Raw genomic sequence first — 7,974 nt, 5'->3', positions numbered from 1 at the left:
AAAGAGAGGCCCATTGGACTTGCAAACTTTATATGCCCCAATATAGGGGAATGCCAGGGCCAAAAGAATGGGAATGGGTGGGTAGGGAAGTGGGGGGGTGCTATGGGGGACTTTTGGGATAGTATTGGAAATGTAATTGAGGAAAATATGTAATAAAAATATAAAAAAAAAGAAAAAGAAAATACAGAACATAAAATAAAACATCTGAGATTAAATGGGAAAAAAAATAAATAAATAAGATAAATAAATAAAATAAATTTTAAAACAAAGAAATTATATAGAATATTTTATTTTTTATGCACACTGGCACATGATATAGTCAGAACAATAGTTATATGTGCTTTGACACATATAAGTTTTCATAGATTAATTAGTAGAAGTCATTTATACAGGTCCTAGCTATATCTGTGTTGTCAAGTCAAAAGGCTTGAAGCATACTTTCTAATATCCATCCACCAGTGTCAGAAAGAAAAATTCTATTTATAGGCAGAAATTGTCAACATTATATAGGGAATACATCAAGAACATTTTGAAGTTGCTATTTCAACTTTACAAAATTTCAATACTTCAATATCAGTGCTATTTTAACATTTCAAGTTATTTCAACCTGAGACATTCAGATGGATATTTGAATGTTTGGGTTCATATTCCACTGCCCCACAAAAGGTCAACAATAAAAGTTGTCCAAGCATCTAAAATGCCATCTGGGTTAGAATCACCATTGTAATAAGCCTACATGGAAAATGGACATTTAAATGTTTAGGGATTTTTGAAAACAGTGAAAGATTTATAATGAAATATTTGTGTCATTTTAAAGTTTATCATCTATTAGAAAATGAAAGTCAAACATAATGAGATCAAACAAGAGTTTTGTTCTGCCAGTATCTGATTATTCTGCTGGATGTCAGGTCACTCATGAAAATTTTGGCTAGTCACATAAGTTGTCCCATTTGCTGGCTGTCAAACAAAACCTTGAATTTGGTCAGTCTTCTGAAGATCAGACTGAGTAGAAATGTATACTTATCTTATGAATTGAAAGAGAAATCAGATTTTAGGATTAAAAAAATAAAGTGGAACTGTCCCATGAACTATTTTAAAGGAGCATGTTTAGTGCGGTGGAAACATCTGGCCTCCAATGTGATCCCCTGGCCTGAGAGCCAGCCCCCTTCTCGTTCATGACTTGGCTATTGTTTCTGGTCCTGCTCTGTTCAAAGTCTCATTTACCCTCTTTCACGCAATCTCACTGTGAATCTTCAGTCTGTCTGTCTGTCTGTTCATGGTAGCTTGTAAAATCTTCCAACACACTGTCCCCGCAGATCTGGGCAGTCCTTTGCCTTTGAGGCAAAAGAAGGAAATGTTGGATGGTGTCTGTGAAATATCCAAAAGCATCTAATGCCTAGTCTTGAAACTCCTTTGGTGCCTTTAATAATAATAAAAAAAATCACTCATGAATGGAAAAAATATTTTTAACCCACATGAATCAGTGTGCTTTGTAAGGCAGCACTGTCAATCCTGGAAGGAAATAACAGTATCTGAAGTTAAATTGCCCAGAGCCCTGTGGTGTGGTCACAGTGGGTGGGAGTGTGTATTAGCCTAGAGGCCCCTGCTGAGAAGTCAGAGACCTCCCAATTGTCCCTCACTGATGGTGGGCTTGGGATGTACTTACAGAAATAATTATTTACAGAAACTTGTAAGAGCAAATGAATCACCCTCATTATTGTACTTGCCCTGCTTTGAGATGTTTGTCTACTTGGCTTTCTAAAATTGGAAGATTTCAAAGTTCAACGAGAAACACATTTTTAAAATTGTTTTTTGAGGATACCAGCGTCTTTAGTAAGTATACTTTCTGTTTTTACTGTGAGTCCTCTGGTGGGATTTACCACTGCGTTTTTGTTTGACCTGTATATTTTAATTTAGGATGAGTCATTCTTATGCATGTACAGTTTTCAATAGTAGCATCATTTCATCTCTGTGTTTTTAGTGAGGTTTCTGTTGTCACAAAGATCTCCCTAAACTTCACACATGGAACCTGGCAGAGCCCCACCTCCACCCCCAACACCTGGAGTGAGCAATTTCCAGAGAGATTAGCAGAACTAGATACTGTCCATTTTGGAAAAGTTCAATTGTTTTGTTACCAAGATTCTAGTTTGGACATTCTCAGCCCCACACAAGTGAGTTTTTGTTGTACGGTTTTCTTTTCTTTTTTTTTTTTTTTTTTTTTTTTTTTTTTTTTTTTTTTTTTCCAAGTTTTTTCTCAAGTATATAACCTATATTTAGCATTTTCACNTTTTTTTTTTTTTTTTTTTTTTTTTTTTTTTTTTGGTAGATTTTTTCTTTTCCAAGTTTTCTCTCAAGTATATAACCTATATTTAGCATTTTCACCTGCATCCTGTTCCCTTTTTCATTCCCCACTTTAGTCCTTTTGTTCTCCTAAACAACTGAAGTTCTGCTTTCTTGTCATATATACACACAGGTTTTTTTGAAGAGATTAATCATAATAACAGACTCTTTAACAGTCTGGAAAAAGCTGCAATACAACTCAATTAAAAAGCAGTGGCAAATTGGAAACAGCATGTTTTGAAATTTAAACTAGTCATAGTCATTTATAAGACACTGGGGTATTGAGGGTCTAAAAATGGCCTAACCCCTCAGCTACTTCCTAGGGTGGTCACTTCAGCTGAAGGATGCAGAAGGAATCCTGTTTGATGTGAACAGCTGTGTTGGTGACTGCTAGTCGTTATCAGGATATCTATTGCAGAGTTATATGGGGAGAGACCACTCCCTCCTTAAAATGTAGAATCAGACTCAGACATTACTCAATGTGGTCAGTTTCTATGTATGTAAATGTCCTGTGAAATAGTTCAGTTAATCTCTATGGAAAACATTCATACTGGGAGCTAGTAATATAGAAATGAACAAATATCAGAGGCAATAGATATTTTCTACATTTGTGACTCAGTTTTAAAAAAAATCTTAGTAATTAAAAAAAAAAATCTTATTCCTTACAGAACATGATTTCCAGGTGGGCGAGCACCTGCACAGGTTGCTTTCCTGTCTGTGCACCTGGGTATAAATGAAATTTACAAAGGTAATATTCATCATACTGTGATCAAAATAAATATCAGTGCAAGGTGACTGAGGAAGGGTTAGTGGTTTTCTGTATTTTCCAGCTATTTAAGTCTATGTGAGGCCCTCTGATCCTAGACAGCACAACAGAAATAAAGATGACACATAAAGTTTAGCACCTTAGCTATAATGCTTAAACAATGTTAAGACTTGTGCATTAGTGAAACCAAGCCATTCTCAGGTTGCTGGACTGGGACTTTGGAGGAGTTGGCCCGCCCACTGCATTCACCATGTTCCCTTTGTTCATCATGGCCTATACCAGCTCACCAGCTCTTAGAATTGAGTCTCATTTACCAATTTTTCAACTTTGTGTTCTTGGCTAAATTCTTTAATATCTTGTAACCTTTTCTGACCTGCAAAAATAGAGACCATAAGTAATACCATTATATCCACAAGAATTAACTAATGAGGATTGAAGTTATAGGCAGCACACAGGGTAGAACATTTAATAATAAAAGCACTATCTATTCTCCTTTTGAGGCATTCAAATTAGCATTTCATTGTGACAGCTAGACCCTAGCATTCTTCGTAGAATTCATCATAATAGCAAAGACATAGAAGCAAAGCAAAGGGTTGTGTGTGGACAAATAGGGAAATGTGGTGCGTACCTCTTCTAGTAGAATATTGTACAGTCTTTAAAGAAAGAAATACAATGAAACACAAAGTGTTTGAAACTAGAAGGCATGTAAATGAAATGAGCCAGACACAGCAGAAGTATTGTAGGTTTCCCCTATACATGGCACATAATAGTCAAAATCCATAGAAGTAGAGAGGAGATTTGTATTTACCAGGGACTGTGGAAGAAGGGTCATGTTAAAGATTGTTAAGGGGAAGAAAGGTTCAGTGAAGCAAGGAGGATACAGAGATCTGCTCAGCATAGGGTGCTTGTAGTTAACTATTTCCATGAATATCACAACATTCCTAGTGCAGTAGATCTCATGTCTCATGTTTGTATCATAAACTGTAACTTTGCAAGGTGAGAAGATGGTTTGGGTGCCTCGGCCATGTTTGTGATGCAAATGATTCTGGTGTAGCTTCAGTAAGTAACACTCTACTGGTGGAGTTGTATTCACTACAGCTTTTATGTTCATTAACAAACCACAAAGTGTTTTATAAAAATGGCTAATATGAATGCCTGCTTTTCAGAAATACCGCACGAAGCCATGTGAGTCACATCATGTGTCCCTCTGTGAAACAAAGTGTTTCAGCTAATAGTTAAAATCTGGGTGGGTAGGGGAGTGGGGGGGGGTGGGTATGGGGGACTTTTGGGATAGCATTGGAAATGTAAATGAGGAAAATACCTAATTAAAAAAAAACACAGACAGAATGAAGCTATGAGAGTTTTAGACACTTACAAAATTAAGTATGAGTTAATCAACATAGCTGTCAGTGCCAAAGTACTGGAAGAAATGTGTATTAAGGTTGCCTCTCCCAAGGCTAATCCACCTCAGATATTCAATGGGCAAGAATATTGTGGTGTAAGCATAACTGTTCTTCTTAATTGTATTTCATAACTTAAAGTCATATATGTGGGAAAAAAATCTGAAAGCTAAGGCTCAAACTCAGAAACCTTGGCAAACCAGTTGTGGGCTTTGAAAACAGATTGAATCATCTGTGGTCCAATCTTTTGGAAGTTGTTTACAGGACAGCAGTCTTTCAAGCATAAGTGGTTTCTCTTGGAGGCCAAGGGCAGATAAAATTTGGAAGAATGGGTGAGTTCTACATCCAGAGGAAGGGCTAAGCACCTGTCAGCACATACCAGATAAAAATGCTGCTCCTAGATTTGGGATTCATCATCCACTGCTCACAGCTCGCTCAGACATAACTGTCCCTGCCTTGCTCCAGTATGTGCAGCCATGGGAACTAGCACCATATGTACTCCTCTGCAACCTGCAATTGAGTATGAGTGATCTACCTTCATTTATGGCCTGCACATGTCCTTCCAGACTCGATAAAACAGTATCTTCTAACTTAAGTTTTGTAAATAGGATGAAATCTCAGAGCCCTAACAGTCTTTTAAATATTTTTTAAAAGGCTTCTGAGGATGTCCATTCCCAAACATCTCACCAGTTCTGACAGGAGCAGGCTAGCCACAGGTAGAATAAAAACAGCTTTGCAACCGGCACCACCATCCAAACTCGAGTCATGCCCAGCACTCCTCAAAGCAACTTTCAGTAAATAAACTGCTGTTCTCCACACCCTCTCTGCCCCACTTCTTGCTCCAGCTGTTCTGGGTTAAGGTTGGAGCCATGAAGGATTGCTGGAAGCAGCAAAGCAGGTAGGAGACTGGCAACAGTTCAGAGGATAGATCATAGTAGCTTAGAGAGCAGCAAAGGCAGTGAATTGTGTAAGGAATGGCTGAAAGAACAGACACCTTGCAATAGCAGCCAGTAGGATTTCCTGACTAACTGGGTATGCCAAGAGGATGTATTAATGACTTTTCCATGGGGTGTAAGGGGATGAGAGGTTCAAAAGATGAGTCCCTGGTCAAGGTTTCTATTCCTGCACAAATATCATGACCAAGAAGCAAGCTGGGGAGGAAAGGGTTTATTCAGCTTACACTTCTACATTGCTGTTCATCACCAAAGGAAGTCAGGACTGGAACTCAAGCAGGTCAGGAAGCAGGAGCTGCAACAGAGGTCATGGAGGGATGTTCTTTACTGACTTGCTTCCTCTGGCTTGCTCAGCTTGCTTTTTTATAAAACTCAGGACTACCAGCCCAGGGATAGCATCACCCACAGTGGGCCCTCTCACCTGTGATCACTCATTGAGAAAATGCTGAATCTCATGGAGGCATTTCCTAAAGGGAGACTCCTTACTCTGTGATAACTCCAGTTTGTATCAAGGTGACACACAAAACCAGTCAGTACACCTGGGTTGAAGCCACTGCATAGATGGTGTTGCTCTCAACTGAGTTGAGGATGAATCCGGGGAATTTTGATAGGGAAGTGCAGAAATCCATTCTGAGATTTATGAAACATAAAGGATCTATTCAGGATTGTGTGGAGAATGTATGTACACTGTACAGTAGTCTGGACTCTACATAAGAAATGGCACTTGGCAATAAAATTCAAGGAGATTATAAAACAGGACACTGATGTTGTCTAAGATGTCTGTAAAGATGGTGCTCCATGCCTGAGAAGTGGCTTCATCTTTCACAAGTCACAGAACAGCCTTTAAAATGCAAAGTCCAGTGTTCAAGGTAAATTTTCCCACAATAACATTGCATATGCTCTAGAGCCTCTTGGTTGACAAGAGAAGGGAGCTCTAGATCTAGCAGGAAAGCTGTGGTCAGCCTCTAAACTTTACTACCATATGCTACTTAACCTTCAGGATTCATAGTCTATGCTATCTGTCAGAACTTACTGCTGTGCACTGAAAAATATATCGCAGTAGCATGGAATATTTGAAGAATAAACTCATTTTAAGTGTGAAAAATGTTTGACTAATAGACCTGTTCACTAATGGACAGTCTTGTTTAACACTAGATATTAATATATAACTTTCAATTTTGGCTTTTTTTATACATGCAAACATTGAGAGATTGTTGTTTTCAAGTTAATTTGTTTATGGTATTTTGAAAGCCTTTCAAGTAGAATTGTATATACTGAGAAAATGAAGTATTTATTACTTTGAAATTTTTCTCTCTTGATGAGCCAGACTCAAGAAACACTTAATGTTTGTGTTCAACAAAACTAGTGTCATGTATGATGCCAAACACATGGCTGAAACTGGCTGATGTTACCAGTCATCCATGGGTAACCAGTGTCATGGAAAATGAAAAATACAATGAACGTTTCAACTTGTCAGATAAATGTTTTTCTGAAAACAAACATCAGCCCTTTTATGATCTTAGATTCTCAGAGTTAAAGGAAACACAATTTATGAACATAATCTAGTGAACCATGTATAAAATATGGCTTTTTACTTTATAGAAATGAGAACTTACATTAAAAGATTATATATAAAAATGTGAATGAACCTCTTAGGTTTTTATGATACTACTGGCTTAAAGGAGAAGTAGGCAGAATTATGAATTTAAAAAGAATGTATAACCTGAAACATAATTCTAACATAATATGTAGAGCTGGAGAGAGTACTCTGAGGTTTAGAGCATTTATTGCTCCTGCAAGGGGTGTGAATTCAGTTCCTGGCCCCCAACTCATAACCACTTCTAAGTTTATCTCCAGAGAATTTGGCACCTTCTTCTAACCTCTTCAGTAATCTGCACTCACCTTCTACACAGAATTTTTTAAAGATAATTTGCAATATAGGTTTAAATTTAAGGTAAATCACATTGCATATTTTAACCAATGTTTTTAAATTCTAAATTATCTTTTCTAACATGTGACATGAATGCATTGACCTGATTTTTGAGGTGAGTGATGTTCAGTCTTAAGTAGAATGTATGTATGTAAGAGATTAATGATAATAATTAACTCAGCAATAATAGCAATGTACTCTAATTATGGGTATGTGTTCTGTCTTGAGAGAAGCAATAGAAACATAGTATATGGAGACCATGGGTGACCACAAGTCGTTGAGACTAAGCAAGGTTAAAGAGAACGGTGGCCTTTTGGGGCCGCAGACATCCAGCACCCTCCCAGCCTGAGGACAGTGGTCCGCCCTGCAGGGAGCGCCATCTTGGCTCAGACTCCGCCGAACTTAGTCTGCACAGGTGAGAGTGAGGACCACAGAGGCAGACAGCTTCTGGGACAGGCAGGAGCCACAGAGCCGCTGAGAAAGCACCCTTTTGGGGCCGCAGACATCCGGCACCCTCCCAGCCGGAAGACAGTGGTCTGCCCTGCACAGGAGCCCTCTGCCTCAGGAGCAGGGAGCGCCATCTTG

General features: G+C 38.3%; 1 protein-coding gene and 1 long non-coding RNA gene across 4 annotated transcripts in view; one reads left to right on the top strand and one right to left on the bottom strand.

Annotated features, from left to right (window-relative positions):
* The window catches only part of Lama2 (laminin subunit alpha 2), a 601,578-nt gene that overhangs the window by 206,392 nt on the left and 387,212 nt on the right, over nucleotides 1-7,974 (top strand). The gene's annotated exons all lie outside the window — the stretch shown is intronic.
* Nucleotides 276-7,974, bottom strand: part of LOC110302842 — a 7,845-nt gene continuing 146 nt past the window's right edge. Inside the window, exons 2-5 of the long non-coding RNA XR_002378862.1 lie at nucleotides 5,687-5,754; nucleotides 4,886-5,016; nucleotides 3,394-3,479; nucleotides 276-1,420 (exon numbers count right to left, since the gene is read on the bottom strand). This is a non-coding gene — a long non-coding RNA (uncharacterized LOC110302842). The remainder of the gene's footprint in view (nucleotides 1,421-3,393; nucleotides 3,480-4,885; nucleotides 5,017-5,686; nucleotides 5,755-7,974) is intronic.

Source organism: Mus caroli, chromosome 10, assembly GCF_900094665.2.
Source record: "Mus caroli chromosome 10, CAROLI_EIJ_v1.1, whole genome shotgun sequence".
Lineage (NCBI taxonomy): Eukaryota > Metazoa > Chordata > Mammalia > Rodentia > Muridae > Mus > Mus caroli.
The sequence above is the reverse complement of the archived record's forward strand: the minus strand, read 5'-3'. Positions and strand labels throughout refer to the sequence as shown.